The 7,605-nt window shown below is 42.2% G+C and overlaps 1 long non-coding RNA gene across 3 annotated transcripts; it reads right to left on the reverse strand.

The window, feature by feature from the left end:
* Positions 1 to 2,664: 2,664 nt before the first annotated feature.
* On the reverse strand, positions 2,665 to 7,396 carry LOC123061703 (uncharacterized). 3 transcript variants are annotated; one of them, XR_006429230.1, is made up of 3 exons: positions 4,138 to 7,396; positions 3,560 to 3,964; positions 2,665 to 2,861 (listed from the first exon to the last, which is right to left on the reverse strand). It is a non-coding gene; the product is annotated as an uncharacterized lncRNA (long non-coding RNA). The 3 variants fall into 3 exon arrangements; XR_006429232.1 differs by having other exon boundaries at positions 3,163 to 3,964; XR_006429231.1 differs by having other exon boundaries at positions 2,665 to 3,964.
* Between the last annotated feature and the right edge of the window lie 209 nt (positions 7,397 to 7,605).

A 7,605-nucleotide genomic window follows, 5' to 3' on the forward strand; every position in this document is an offset into this window, starting at 1 on the left:
ACTTCCTTGCACATGATGGTGTTGTACGATCGAGCCCGTGTAGGCCCCACCACAAAAACTTCGGACGAAATTTCTATCATATGTTTGTTCCGGCTTATTTTGCAAGCCAATCCTTTGTTTTGTTTTGAGTTGTGGTATTCGAGTTGCTTCAATGTCAAGTGTTTGATTCCATACCTTCCCCAAATGGTGTTCTCATACTCCGATGCGAATACTAATCCTTCTTGATAATTGAGATTGTCATGTCAAACATTTTCAACCGGCGTGTTTTCTCTTCAAGTGGATCCGATCATTTCAACATCCGCTTTCATTCGTGTTTCCACTCTGCTTTCATTCAAACTCTTTAGAGGATGTTATTTTTTTTGAGCCATCTAATTCAACTGGTGCAATCTATCTTTTAAATCCTTCAACGATGTTTCTTTTGAGTGGGCCCTAACCCACAAGTCTTTTCTCAGGATCTTACCTGACTCTTCTTATTTTCCCGGAGCTATCCTCAAATTTCTTTTCGAAGTTTGACGTAAGAATGAATTTTCATCAGTCAGATGTGTTTCTCAAAGATCTCTCAATTTTGTTTCATTGTGGGTTCAACCTTTCTAATATTCATCCCGGAGTATCTCAACAACTCATGTTGATGTTTCGCATCGTCATTCTCAACATTTGAAGACCGAAGAAGAGTTTTCCTCCAAATCTTATCCGTTCTTCTAAAGATTCGTGATTCTAGCTTGTTGCCATCCTCTTATAATTATTTTCGATTGTGGGAATTTTTTTTCACCCATCCGGTGCAATTCAGGAGTCTTTTCAGTTTGATTTTCCGGAGGCCATCTTTTCAAATATTATTCATTGCAGCTCTCAGTTCTTTTTCTCCAATCTTATCGGTGCATCGTTAAGTGATCTCTAATCAGTCGTGATCCCTTCGTTCTCATATATCTAGATTGTCTCAAGTATCTTCGTTCATTTCATAATTCTTACCCGGTGATTCATCCCTTTATTTCGTTCATTTCAAATTCTTACGGTGGTTTGTTCAAGAGTTCTTCTCCTTCGTTATCATACAGATTCATTCGTTCTTTCATCCTACCGGTGGATCATCGAAGACCTTCTCAAGTTGGCGCTATATCTATCTTAATCTTTTCTATGAGAATAAGTAATATGCCAAATCCGTTGTTTGTCATCAATTTAATTGGTGAAGGTTAAGCATAATATAATTCTTATTCTTGTTTCATCCATATGTTAATATTTTCTTCCGGAGTTTGTTCACGATGAGTAAATTCTTGGTTTCAAGTGCTCGTCTTTCTTTCCCGGAGTTCCAAGCTCTCGCAATTATGTAATCACGGAGATCTATCTAAATCTTTACAAGGTTCCATCTTGTGTTTTCAACTACCCTTTCTTTCCGTTTGATCATTCTTTTGTTTAACGGAGTTCTTTATGGAGGTTCTACATGATGGGTCATCAAAGATTTAATTCCTTCATGAAGTTTTTTTTAGATTCTTTTCAGAGGAGCTATACTTCAAGTATTCTTCATCTTGCATCCCGAAGTGCAATTCTTTCTACCGTATCATTGGAGGTGGTATTATGTCATTCTTGATAATTTGAGTTCATGTTTTATGATTCACATGTTGTAAGAATGAGATACTTTAAATCCATCAATCTCGTCATTGGAGTTATCTTGGGTTATATTTCACCTAAAGCTTTCCCTAAGGATTGTTGCTATCTATGATGCTTATAAAGGACCCAAGTTCTTCTTTATCCTCTCGATGAAATAAGTTTCTCGTCTCCTTGTTCATATTAATTCAATCTATTGTTTTCGTTAGTGGCAGAATTTCACCTCATAATTTTGAGATGTTCTCCATAAGCCCACAACAAGCTTACTCTTTTCATTGTTGGTTTTTCCAACAACTCCGTTCGACCCTTCTCCAAAAGATGTTTTTTCAAGCTCATTTGTGGCACAAGTTGTCATTTTCTTCTCAATTATTTCCTTTCCAATGATCCAACTTCTTTTCTTTCGTTCCGGAGGCATTGTTTTGTTGCTATATTCACCCATCATCTCGTTTTGTCAAAGATCATGTTCTTTTCGTGCTTATCCAGTTAACCGGAGTATCGTGCCCTCTTTTCAAATTCTATCATCTTATCAAGTTTTACCTCCCTTCTCAACCGGAGTGTTGTCTGAGATCTTTCTTACCCCTTATTCCATTCATTCAATAGTTCCGGAGGCAGTGTGTTGTGATTTCATCAAGTATCTTCTCATCTTACCAAGTTCTTATTCAATTCTTTTTCTTTTCAATCGGAGTGCTTCCCGAAGTTGTTCTTCCTTGTTCCTCTTTTCTAACAGAGTGTTTTCAACTTCGTTCATCTCCGTTGTATTCCTTTCTCGAAATGGCTTAACATTTTCAAGGTTCTTTGGTTTCACTCATTGGTCAAAGAAGCAATTAATTTTACCTCTTCTCTTTCTTTTCCGTTTTCCTCCAGTGCCATCCTAGATCTCGGGACGAGATCCTCTCGTAGTGATGGAGTGTTGTGACGCCCCGAGACCGACGCTCCAGAAGACTTCCAGCTATTCCGAGTTTCGCCGTGTGTTTCTTTTGTGCTTGCTCTTTTATTTTTTTGCATTGCATCATGTCATTAACCTTTGCATCTCAACTCAACTAGTAAATTGCATAGATGATTGATCTATTTAAATCGAGGGAAGGGTGACTTCTCTTTACTAGATGACCAGTTGCGCCAAATGGCGCAAAGACCCGTTTAAAACCATGTTCGTGTTGAAAATATTTGCATTTTTTCAATAAGTGTATATTTGAGTAGTTATGGGGACCTCTCCCAGGTTGAACTTCCTTACAACAATCATTCTTCACCTTAGCCTTTGTACCTTCCTGGAAAACAGAATAAGAACACGATTACTCAAAATTAAAACCCTATAAGGGATTATTGCAATACGAAGCTAGCACTGATACACAAAAAAGACTAGATTGCTCTAACTAAAGTAAGGGATGACCGAACTCATCCAATATCTCTGCCGGGATGGTAAACAGAATACGTAAATGATTACTTAAGTAGTTCACTACTTGCTCCAGCGCCCACTTCCTAAAAGATCTCAGCTTCGCACCTAAAGCAGGCCAACAACTGTAGCTATTTTTTTTAATGAATTTTGGTATGATTGAAGAAAACTCTCACCATATTTTAAGATCCCTTCCAGCCTCCTGCTCTAACAAAACACACATTGTAATTAATCCAGCAACGACTTCATCAGAGCAACATAGACATAAATATATATATTCTACATGCACCAGGATATCAGGATGTGGTGACCTTGGTCTCCATGATCCTTGACATCACAACCATGGAAAGAAACAATTAGCTACTTGACAAAATGACGGCAGCGGCCCAATGTCGAGAAAAGGAGGAGGAACCACAAGACATGCCTTCTTAAATTTTATCAAGGTTATAGATACAAAATAACATAGCTCATGAACAGAATCTAAATAGGCAACCAGGAGCATGTGGGACGGAAATAACTATGTGGCACATGACAGCTAGAGCAGCAAAGAAGAAACATGATTTATTGGCTTACCTATTTTGAATACCCGCAAAAAAATTGAATTTCTTTCATCTCAAATGTGTAAGAACACAACTTTTGTAACCCTGTGAGACACCATTGTAATCAAATACCACATGCGTCCTACCATAATGCCATTCATTAAATTATGCCATCACCTGCTGTAAAAATAGGGGAAATAATATTAAGACTTGAACATGACTGAGAGGCTGAACGGGGATTAGTTAAAATAGAAATCTAACTGTGTGGATATCTTTCGCATGGCCACAACGACCTGCATGATAAATGAGAATCCCTGAGCTAAACACGAATCAGAAAACCAGCTAACACAATCCACAGGGCCTTCCATTACTCTCCACGTGACTTTTAGCTAACCAGGTTCTGAATGAAAGGCAATCCCTCCGTATCTTTGCAATGCCCCTTGAAAATAGAGAATGAGAGTCAATATAGATTAAAATATTGCCAATTCATTACTCACAAACCGGCTACATATGTTTAAATTTAAGGCTCTAAAGGAAAAAAGGCGTGAGAAAATGCTACACACACACACGAAAAGACGAACAAAAAGGACAGGAAAAGCAGCCAAAGTATACCTTCAGCTTCAGTCGAATGGTCTGATTGAGTTCCTGGCCAAATTGTTCATACATCCTCATCTGCAGCTATCTAAGGCACAAGGCAGTGAGTGGAGAACAAACATTCAAATAAACCACTGTGTGAGTATATAAATGAGACGCATACCCAACCAAATGAGGGAATTAAGCTGGACTGTTTCTTTTCATGTAATACTAACTGAATGACCAATTATAGGAGCAGATGCATTTAAAGCCCTAGTATGGACAATAGGTATGTCATCTGAATACATTAGAAGCCTACAGGGAAATTATATATGAAACGAAGCAATCAATCTAACCATCAAAACTTTAATCCCGAATAAGAGATATCCCATTTGTAAATTATTCAATGATATCAGAAATGGGAGGGTGAAACACACTGGCAAGATGATCCTGGCTGAGAAATCAGGAGCCCAAGGAGAGAGGCCCGAAAGGTCAAGCCATCAACGTCAAGCAACACTGCTTTTTTCGAGCTGATATAACCACTGTTGCCGACTGTGTGACCTTTTTAACGCTCATAATTAGTCTCTCAAATTACCTAATCCTACAATTATTCTCCAAACCTGAGAGCTTGCAACACACACATATGTGAAGCCTGAAGTGGCCAATCGAGCAAGAAACACTCGGGGAGGACCACCCAGGGAACATAGTTAATACTAAAGATAATACTGTCTATCCAAACTAAACAAAAAACATTGCACTACAACAGAGAATAATTAGGGACAATTTCACTATGTACAATGCATTGATAAATATAAAAAATATGCCTGAAAAGAACCAGGTTCAGACGGCTTCAGATATATCAACAAAGTAGCAGTATGCCCAGGAGCAAAGATAAAACTTCATGTCACTGTATGGTCCTCTTGCGCCGAAATAAAGAGTGATGCTCAAGATAGCTAATCTCAATGTATAGGACCACCCAGGGAACACAGTTAGTTTCATGCTTTCATGTTTATGACCCTGTCATAATATGGTCACAATATGGTCCTGTCGCACTTGAATACCACTGAACCCAGGGCGACAAATTTAGTTTCCAACATTCAGGTTTACACATCCAAAAAAATAAGTAGTCTGCAGGTTCAGTTGCAAGATCAAAGTTAAAAGCACCACAAGATTAGATAACACTACATATCCAGAATTCAGTTCAACCCGTCTTTCTCTAACCGGTCAAGGGCCTTAAGAGTTTGAAATCACTCCAATTTATTTATCGTGTAAAGGAACCATCTCAAACAACAAGCCTAATTTTACTCTTGCTATATTTTTCTATGGTTGTCAATACAGCGAGCAGGCGAACCCCAAAACATATAGGCAGCCAACCTGACCGCACAAACACACGAGCTTATGAATGTGTACATACCTTATCATGAAAGACAACAACTACCAATTTTCTGTATGGTGCTCTTGTCCTCAGGAAACAGAAAAGTCAGTTATATACAAGGAACATGTACGCCAGTTAGTAAGGCGTAATTTCAGCGCTAGAAGTAGGAAAGAGAGCTGCAAAAAGCACCCAGTTTCGACAGTTCCAACTACTAATTTTCAGAAAAAGAAAGCAAAACGCAAAACCAAAACAATAGAGAAGCTTTATCAGAGTAGTGCGCAGGAAAAAAAATACAGAGTCACGGGTAGATTAAGTTGAATGCATGTGTATCATATTAATAAATAAACGGGGTAAGCACAAATTTACAGAAACTTATGATAACTACAATATATTGTGCAAGCATGTATTCTGCAGTATGGAAAACACCATCAGTGTTGCATATGGAGCACCTGTACTATCACATACTGAGTAGTAGGTCAGATTCGCTTGCAAATTTCAGTGTTGGATAGGAGTAGTTCCCAGCGTACAATGAAGTTTTCTAACGGTCTATTTTGTTCGCAGTGATCGTTTCCTCCCAGACAAAGCAATCGACCTGGTTGATGAGGCGGGATCTCTTGTCAGGCTACGCCATGCCAAGGTACTACAGATGTTTTCGAATGGTGATGCACCTAAATATTTTCCAAAATGTCTGAATCTGAATTTACAAGATGTCTGAATCTGAATTTTGAACTATGCTGACAGCTACCTAAGGAAGCTAAAGACCTCGCCAAGAAGCTCAAGGAAATCACCAGACAGAAGAACGACGACATCCGCTCCCAGCAATTTGAGACGGTAATCTTCTCGTCTACAGGTCAACCTGAAATGCACACCTTATAGGAGGACGCTAATTATCTGAATGGTTATAGGCCGGAGAGCTTCGCAGCCAAAGGCTGGAGCTCAAAATCAAGATCATGTCGCTGGTGGACAAGAGCAATGAGGTGAGCAAGGCAGAGGTGGAGTCGGGAGCGTCGGCTGGCCCAATGGTGACGAAGGCGGACATCCAGCACATCGTCACATCGCGGACCAGCGTCCCCGTGGAGAAGGTCTCTGTGGACGAGTCCAACCAGTCGTTCAAGATGGAGGAGACCGTGCACGGGCGCGTCACCGGCCAGGACGAGGCCGTCAGGGCCATAGGCCGCGCCATCCACCGTGCGCGCGTTGGGCTCAGGAACCCCAACCGGCCGGTGGCCAGCTTCAATTTCGCCAGCCCGACGGGCGTGGGCAAGTCGGAGCTGGCCAAGGCGCTGGCAACCAGCTACTACGGCTTAGAGGAGGCAATGGTCCAGCTGGACATGAGCGAGTTCGTGGAGCAGCACACGGTGGCCAAGCTCATCGGCCCCCCTCTCAGCTACGTCAGCTGCGGACGAGTCGAAGGCAAGGACGACGGCTCGAAGATAAGGCTTGTGAGGAAGGCAGCTGGAGAGGGCAGAGGGGAGAGATGGTGGCGGCAGCTGGAGATGGCGAAGGGGAAAGATGATGTTCCTCTTCCTCTGGGCAGCCCTCATCTCTAGAGCCGCCGACGCCATGAGAGGGCTCCTCCGCCCGGATCCAGGCGCAACGAGGGTCACTGGAGGAGCGGCGAGGCGAGCTCGGGACGGGCCTCCTGCGGCGGGGTTCGTCTGCGGGGGAGAGAGATGGGTGTCCACGAGTGGAGCGCTGCCGCCTGCGCGCACTGGCCGGCCTGCACTTGATCCAGAGGGGAGGTGGGTAGGGTTGAAAGGGAGGAGAAGGGAGAGAGAGAGGGGAGGGGAGGAGGCGATGGCGTAGGCGAGAGGAGGAGAGGAGGAGACAGGAGAGGGGAGGAGGCCATGGCGGAGGCGAGAGGAGGGAAGATGGGGCGCTCGGACCGCGCTGCTACAATAACCCTGTTCATGGCGAATAAAAGGAGACGTGGCCGGTGCCACTAGTTGGGCGCATTGGCTTATCCTTTATATGTTCAATAACATACCCTCTCAATATTAGGGAGCTACGATAAATAATCCATTCATATGGAATCACCTAAAACACACTTGCAAAATTTCTTCATGCCTTTGTTATCTCGCTTCTTGACCTCGAACTTTGTCCGTAAATTTTTTCGTCATTTTTCGGAGCTC

This window comes from Triticum aestivum, chromosome 3A (genome assembly GCF_018294505.1).
Source record: "Triticum aestivum cultivar Chinese Spring chromosome 3A, IWGSC CS RefSeq v2.1, whole genome shotgun sequence".
Classification (NCBI taxonomy): Eukaryota; Viridiplantae; Streptophyta; class Magnoliopsida; order Poales; family Poaceae; genus Triticum; species Triticum aestivum.